This window comes from Neophocaena asiaeorientalis, unplaced genomic scaffold (genome assembly GCF_003031525.2).
Source record: "Neophocaena asiaeorientalis asiaeorientalis breed wild unplaced genomic scaffold, Neophocaena_asiaeorientalis_V1.1 scaffold327, whole genome shotgun sequence".
In the NCBI taxonomy this organism is placed as follows: Eukaryota; Metazoa; Chordata; class Mammalia; order Artiodactyla; family Phocoenidae; genus Neophocaena; species Neophocaena asiaeorientalis.
In genome coordinates, this window is record NW_020174560.1 from 7,365,676 (window position 1) to 7,373,720 (window position 8,045).

General features: G+C 48.5%; 1 protein-coding gene across 6 annotated transcripts in view; it reads left to right on the forward strand.

The window, feature by feature from the left end:
* ZNHIT3 (zinc finger HIT-type containing 3) overlaps positions 1-8,045 on the forward strand; it is a 47,523-nt gene that overhangs the window by 14,471 nt on the left and 25,007 nt on the right. The gene's annotated exons all lie outside the window — the stretch shown is intronic.

Here is an 8,045-nt window from a genome sequence, read left to right on the forward strand (position 1 = left end):
AAAGCAGGAGTAATCGATTGGTTTCCCTGCCCGGCGTCGCCGAGCACTGATTGGCTCTGGTTTGGAACTGGGAGCAAGGCGGGGGCGGAGGGGTGGGAGGGGATTGACGCCGACCCTGAAGCTTCTGGAGCAGTAGGAGAGCAGTCCTGTGCAACAGGTACTCGGATCCCAAAAGCGCTGTCCCGTCGCCAGGTGCTCAGTGAGTGCAGGAGGCCGGGCAGGGCCCGGGGGTCCCATTCCTCCTCACCGCCATGGGGTCTAAGTCCCATTTAGTCCTCCTTTTAAATCGCCCTCAATCTGGCGCCTCCTTGCCGCGCTCAGAGGCCCTTCCGAGGCTCGCAGACTCTATTGGCTCCTTCGTTAAAACTCACCCGTCTTATAACCAATCCTTCAGTCTCGATTTTAAAGTAGTTGTTTTCGAAAGAAGTTATTTGCAAGCGGCCCTCCCGTGCTGAAAGCAGGGCTGGGGATCTAAGTTCGCGAACCCCTCTCTACACCCCTGGCTTCTGGGGTTCTGCCTTCAAGCACATTCCCGTTCTTTCTTGGTTGCCCGTAATACACAAAACAGTGGTCTTGGAACATTTACTCACCTGGTCACCATTTCCTCCGCTGGGAAGGGAGACAAGTTAGAGTAATAAGATTTGGAATAACAGCGACAACAAAAATCACAGCAGCCAAAAATGTTACTAAATGCAATGCCATTTGAGAGAACAAGCTGTCAACAAAATACACTCAATTCTCTGGAAGCGGGGGGCGGGGAGGGGGAAGGAAGGTGACTCTGGAAAATTCCTAGCTGTACTGATACAAATAATCCAAACCTAGATCCAAGAAGTGCAGGCCCAGCCGGTTTAGGGACAGCCGTTTTCCCAGCTTCCCCTGGGGATTCCTGGGCTTTGCTGCCTGCCCTTTACAGTGGAGTCACAATCACACACAAGCTGCCTGAGGCAGTGCTCTGATGGATGTGACCCCAGCCCAGCTGTGTCCTACCATATGGATAGTGTAATCACTGAGGCTGCCCCAGGGAAGTTGGAAGCAGGCAGAAGCATCAGGGTCCTCTGAAGGCCCCTCATATTCATGGAGGTGTGGTCCAGGGCCAGCCCCAGAGGCCAGAGGCAGATTATTGCCCCCAGGAGCCTGGTCTGCACTGGGGGCAGTGGCAAGGACCTCACGGAACAGAGGGCCTGGAAGAAGGGATTCTCCTTCACTCCTTCAGTCCTTAGACCTTAAAAAAATTCTCTATACTCCAATAATTTTTGTTTTTGTTTTTGTTTTGCGGTACGCGGGCCTCTCACTGTTGTGGCCTCTCCCGTTGCGGAGCACAGGCTCTGGACGCGCAGGCTCAGCGGCCATGGCTCACAGGCCTAGCTGCTCCGTGGCATGTGGGATCCTCCCGGACCGGGGCACGAACCCGTGTCCCCTGCATCGGCAGGCGGACTCTCAACCACTGCGACACCAAGGAAGCCCTCCAATAAAAAATTTTTAAAATTCTCTATAACTTTAGATTTTCCAGCCCTCTAAAAAGAAACTTGGAAGCAAAACTGTTTTAACATTTTCCAGCACCTGACTGCAAACAGCTGGAGTCCTTTAACTGGACTGACTCAGTGTGACTGCACTGGCCTTATACTACCAGTGTCACTTTTTCACTCTTACGGCCTTGCAGTGTGGGTGGAATCACCACATTTTATACATGAGGAATGCAAGGCTCAGAGAGGTTCAGCTGAGAAGCCACTCAGCTAGCAGTGGCAGAGCCAGTATTCTGACTCAGGTCTGTCTGATGTCAAAGTCTCTCCGTTGCCCCCCATCCCTTCCCAGGCCAGAAAGTTAGATGCTCACTTTCCGCGTCCAGCCTCTGGTGTGTTTTCAAGTTAACCAGGAACCAGTGGCTAATAATTTCCTCCTGAAACTGAAAAGGTGGAATAATGAAAGTATCATTAGAGCAATCACTGTTGCTGCACTGATGCTGCAGCTTTGCTTAAAAGTTTGAAATGTGGGGGCTTCCCTGGTGGCGCAGTGGTTGAGAGTCCGAATCCCACAAGCCATGTGGCACGGTGAAAGTTTGAAATGTATTTTACTTTTTTGTGAGAGCTGTATCATGCTTCTTCATAAAGGTTAAGTCCTACACTCAGCACAAATAAAAAAGTTATTTTAAAAAATCCCTCAAACTGCCCTCAAGCTTGGAGAAATACCTACACTTTGAAGAGGCAGATGGGAGCTAAGACTTGCTGAGGGGCTGAGGGCCCAGCAGAATCATGCCTCCCACCTCAGGCTCAGTCCTGGAGAGGAAAGGAGTGAACTACCTGCACCTTGTGAAATGCTTTCTTCCTCGTTTATTTTATTTTTTTAAAATTTATTTATTTGTGGCTGCTTTAGTCTTTGTTGCTGCACGCAGGCTTTCTCTAGTTGCGGCGAGCGGGGGCTACTCTTCGTTGTGGTGCGCGGGCTTCTCATTGCAGTGGCTTCTCTTGTTGTGGAGCACGGACTCTAGGTGCGCGGGCTTCAGTAGTTGCGGCACGCGGGCTCAGTAGTTGTGGCTCGCGGGCTCTAGAGCGCAGGCTCAGTAGTTGGCGCACAGGCTTGGTTGCTCCACAGCGTGTGTGGGATCTTCCCGGACCAGGGATCGAACCCGTGTCCCCTGCATTGGCAGGCGGATTCTTAACCACTGCGCCACCAGGGAAGTCCGGAATTAGTTCATTCTTAGAAGTAGAATTACTGGGGTCCAAGTTATGAAGATTAAGCTTCTTGGTGCATACTGCCACAGAAGTAATAGGAGAGATTATGCCCAATATATATACACGCCCCAGTCAAGTTGACATATAAAATTAGGCATTGCAGGGGTGAATAACTGATACATGCTACAACATGTATGAAACTTGAAAACATTATGCTAATTGAAAGAAGACAGTCACAAAGGACCACATATTGTATGTTTCCATTTATATGAAATGTCCAGAATAGGCAAATCTATATAGATAGAAAGTCTCTGTAGTGGTTGCCTAGGGCAAGGAGGATGGATGGATTTGGAGGTGATGACTGAGGGGTGTAGGGTTTCTTTCCGGGGCAATGGGAATGTTCTAAATTTACCACGGTGGCGGTTGCACGGCTCTGTGAGTATAATTAAAGGCATTGAATAGTACACTTTAAATGGATGAATTGTATGTTATGTGAATTATATCTCAACAAAGCTGCCAAAAATATAGCAGTCATTCATTTTAGCCAAAAGAGGGGTATGTTTGATATTTTATGGGTGGCGGCACAGTGACCTTATTTTTGTCCGCGCTTAGACAAAATTATGAAGGAGGCTCATTTTGTCTCATTTTATCATGGTCTCAGAATAGCCTTGACTGAGGTTGGTATTCTGTGATTGTTTATGTCTGACAGAAAGAGAAAATGACCTGGCTCTGAGTGTCTGAGGTCTAACTGTGAACGTCCGATCAGTTCTGGATGTCAGGGGCTGCTTTTTCTTTTCCTCAGCAGACACTGGGAACCTCAGCTGGTCCCCCAGGGGCCCACAGGAATGTGAATAAACATACTTGGAAGGTCCACAGAAGCTCTGGTCCCAGCCTCCTGCTGGTGTGAGCCTGGGCTCCCGTGCCTGGGATCTGGGAGGTGGGGACACCAGGCCTGAAGAGAACATGTGTCACCTGATTTTTTGTGCTTGTTATGTTTGTTGCTATTTCAAAATATTTAAAGGCAGAAGTTTCCCCCACTGGCTTTGCCGAGGAGGACCCCCAACATACTCCAGTGACCATGTCCAGCTCCCTCCCTGCTCTGTTTCCTCCCTCAGGACTCCCTCAGTAGCTCAGGGAGGACTTGTAGGGTGGGAGTGAAGGGGATGGGAGAGGGGCTGCAGCTTTTCAGGCTCGGCAAGAAGGGGACCTTTCCTTCTTGGGAAGGTCTCTGGACCTTGGAAAGCAGTCTCTGCCTGCTCTCCGTTGCAGAGATCCACACTGAGAGTTCAGGCCATTGATTAAAGTTTATTTGTGTTGGGTTTATCTCAAAAGACACCAAGGGGTATCCAGAGTCCCTGCAGACCCTTGCTGGTATCAGCTGCCCATCAGAGGTTGCAGAGGACAGGATCCAGTAGGGGCTGGGTTCCCAGTGAGAAGAAGGCTGCGGAATGGCATGGAAGGAGCACTAGCTGGGGGCAGAAGCCTAGGGTTTGAATTCCAGCCCTGCTCCCTTCCTGCAGGAGACGGAAGGGCTTATTCCTAAGGAGAGCCACTCTTGTCTGGGCTTTCTCTCCTATTAACTCAAAGAGGTGGTTGAGCTCCATCGTTTAGGGTCCAGTGACCCCTAACCTGTTTCCTCCCCTATAAAATCAGTGATCCCAACAAATAAGCTCACCCCTCTGGCTCCACGGACCTCCTCTCCAGTCTCACCTCTCAATGTTCCAGCCTCTCACCAGATGCTCTGTACACCCTACCTCTGTGCCTTCTCTCTTTCTGTTCCCCGTGCTTGGATTGCCCTTCTTTCCTCCTTTGGTTAAAGTCTGCTCATTTCGAAAGACTGAGGTCAGTCATCACCTCCTCCAGGAAGCCTTCCCCAATCTCCTGCCTACTGGCTGGGTTAGAAGCCTGATTGATACTCTTCTGCTCAATACCTCTGGGCCTAAGGTTCTGCTTTGGAGTGTGTGTTGTTGGCCTTTCCCTGAGCTGTCAGGACCAGGAAGACAGGGCCTCACTCCCCTGTGTTTCTTCCCCATGTCCAGTATGGGTCCAGACAGAAATGAATTTAAATCTTACATTATCTGGGAAGGGGGAGGGATAAATTAGGAACTTGGGGTTAACATATACATGCTATTATATGTAAAATAGATAAACAAGGTCCTACTGTATGGCACAGGGAAATATATTCAATATCTTTTTTTTTTTTGGCCAAGCTGCGTGGCTTGTGGGATCCTAGTTCCCTAACCAGGGATTGAACCCAGGCCCTGGCAGTGAATGTGCCGAGTCCTAACCAGTGGACTACCAGGAATTCCCTCAAGATCTTTTATAACTCATAATGGAAAAGAATCTGAAAAAGAATATATATATATATTATATATATAACTGAATCACTTTGCTATATACCTGAAACACTATAAATCAACCATACTTCAATTTTTAAAAATCTTACATTATTTGGTCTGTATATATCCTCCCCATTGTAACCTTCCTCTCACTGCTTCCCATTCCCATTACTGGGTCTTGGTGGTCCAGGAATATCCTGCCCTGTACCTGGGGCCCCAGGGACAACAGGGTGATTGAGCTCTTGTATTGGGGACCACACAGATCGACTATCCCCTACCAACTCAACCCAAGGGCTCTTTTTCTAGAAATGCTGGGTCCCTGCCCATGAGGGACAGGTTTCTGACTTGAGGTTGTGAGTTAACACCTGGGTTTGGCCCAAGGCATAGTGCAGGAGACAGAGCCTGGCACACCTACGCTGAGGCCCAAGCCTTCAGTGACCTCTCTGTAAAATGGCCTCTGAGCAGGTTAAAAAGCCAGTGCGTATAGAGCACTTGGTGCCATGCCTGACACAGGCTCAGGGTACCCCAGAAGTTAGGTGGATTACTTGTGGGAAGGGGTTTACTGGGGTAGCCTGCCTGCCCCTCACTGGCATCTGTTCCCACAGGGGCAGGTGCAGAGTTGAAGACCGGCAGGGGGAGGACAGAGGCTCCTGCGGTGACCACAGGGCCACTGAGTGGCAGCACCACAGTTGGTATAAGAACATATTGTAGAGCCTGATGAAGAGTGGCAAACTGGTCAAAGGGAACCACCTGCCGGGGCCAGTCATGACTTAGCGCATTTACTTTCATAAGACCTTCTTTGTCCATGAACCCGGGCTGCCAACATCCATGCCTAACAGCGTTGAGCTCCTGTAGTGTGCCAGCCCTGGGCCAGGCACTGGAGGTGGGAGGGTGGGAGAGAGCGATGAACAGTGCATCTTTCACACTTTCTGGGAGCTCTCAGTCCCCTGGAAGAGACAGTCAAAGAGACAGATGGGGACAGGAGGGTGAGAAGTGCCATGACTGAGGGCAGTGCTGGGGGTGGTGGGGACAGAGGGGGGATGCCAAGCATGGGAAACAGGAGTGCATCTCTGAGATCTGTGTCAAGCAGTGGAGTGGCCCAGGCCTCCGCTCCTGGACAAAGCGTGAAGTTCCCCAGAATGCAGAGCACATGGGCTGTGCCGACTGTGATTACCTCCCACGATCCACTCACCAGACCAGGGCTGGACTTGGCCTGAGGCCCACACAGCTAGTTTCAGTGGCTCTCTGGTGGCTTTAAATTTAATTTATTTGAGGAATTCCCTGACAGTCCAGTGGTTAGGACTCTGCCCTTTCATTGCCAAGGGCACGGGTTCAATCCTTAGTCAGGGAACTAAGATCCCACAAGCCCCGCATGGCACAGCCAAAAAAAAAAAAACTTTGTTTGTGTCTAAGTAATACAGGCAGGTGGTTGAAAAGAAAAAGAGTACTGTGAGGCTTATAACAGCGTCCTCCTCCCACATGTTCCAGAGCAGCTCCCTACTTTGAGAGGCAGCTGCTTTCAGATTGTTCTGTGGTTTTTGGAGCATGTATGTCCATATCTTTAAATCATATGCTTCAGTTGTTACTCACTAAGTTTAAAATTTTAGATATCTGTTCACTTCCTACTTTGGTGAGGATTTAGCCTTTACTTTCTTTCCCTACAGTCTTGATATTATTTGATCACAATTTCTGATTAAGTTAATTTGCAATGTCTTTATTATTATTATTATTATTATTTTGGCTGTGCCATGCAGCTTGCAGGATCTTAGTTCTCTGACCAGGGATCAAACCTGGGTCCCAGCAGTGAGAGCGCCAAGTCCTAACCACTGGACCACCAGGGAATAATGAATTCCCTTCATTATTATGATCACGTAAATGTTGTTCACAGCAGAGCCTCATAATGCAATAGAACTGAATTTCCTATGTTGTAAAATGTTTTGTTTTTTCCTGTAGTTAATAGTTAACTTATTTTTCACTTGCTTAGCTTCTTTTATAGCTCCTGTCATATTTAAGAACTCTTTCCCAAACCCTTTATCACTCCTTTGTTTTCTTCTAGAATTTTATAATTTACCTTCTTGCGTTTATTTTTAGTTATTTATTTTTAATATTTATTTATTTATTTTTGGCTGCGCTGGGTCTTAGTTGCGTCACACAGGATCTTTGTTGCGACGTGCAGGATCTTTTAGTTGCGGCATGCGAGCTCATAGTTGTGGCATGCAGCCTTCTTATTTACGGCATGCGGACTTCTTGGTTGCAGCATGTGGACTCTTAGTTGCGGCATGCAGACTCTTAGTTGCGGCAGGCATGGGGGATCTAGTTCCCCAACCAGGGATCGAACCCAGGACCCCTGCATTGGGAGTGCAGTCTTACCCACTGGACCTCCAGGGAAGTCCCCCTCCTTACATTTAGGTCCATGATCCATTCTGAGTTAATTTTTTATGTAGCATAAGATTGTTTTTGAATTTTTTTTTTTTTTTTTTTAGTGCATATGGCAAGTTTTTGAAAAGCTTGTTCTTCCCCCCTATTGAATTGCTTTGGCACATTTGTCAAAAATCAGTTGACTGGGAATTCTCTGGTGGTCCAGCGGTTCGGACTCCATGCTTCCACTGCAGGGGGCATGGGTTCGATCCCTGGTCGAGGAACAAAGATCTGCAAGCCGCATGGTGTGGCCAAAAGAAAAAAAAAAGAAAAACAATCAGTCGACCATATGGTATAGGCCTATTTCTGGATTCTCTATTCTGTTTCTATACACCTATTATTAATTCATTCCCGACCTGACCACAGGAGCCAGCAAACATCCACTGATTATGCTGGCAATCGCGGCACGTCCCTCCAGCTCCCTTTCCCCTACAGGCATCCTGGAGACTCTCAGACCTCATGCTCCTGTTTGGACTGGGAGCTGCCTAGTGCTGCTGCCATGTAACTGTCCCCCAAGAGCATCTCTACGCCTTCATCTGGGGATCCCCAGGCCCCTCTCCTATAACAGGTCCTCTTTTTCTGTATCTGGATCCCATGGCTTCTTCATTCTTTTTTTTTT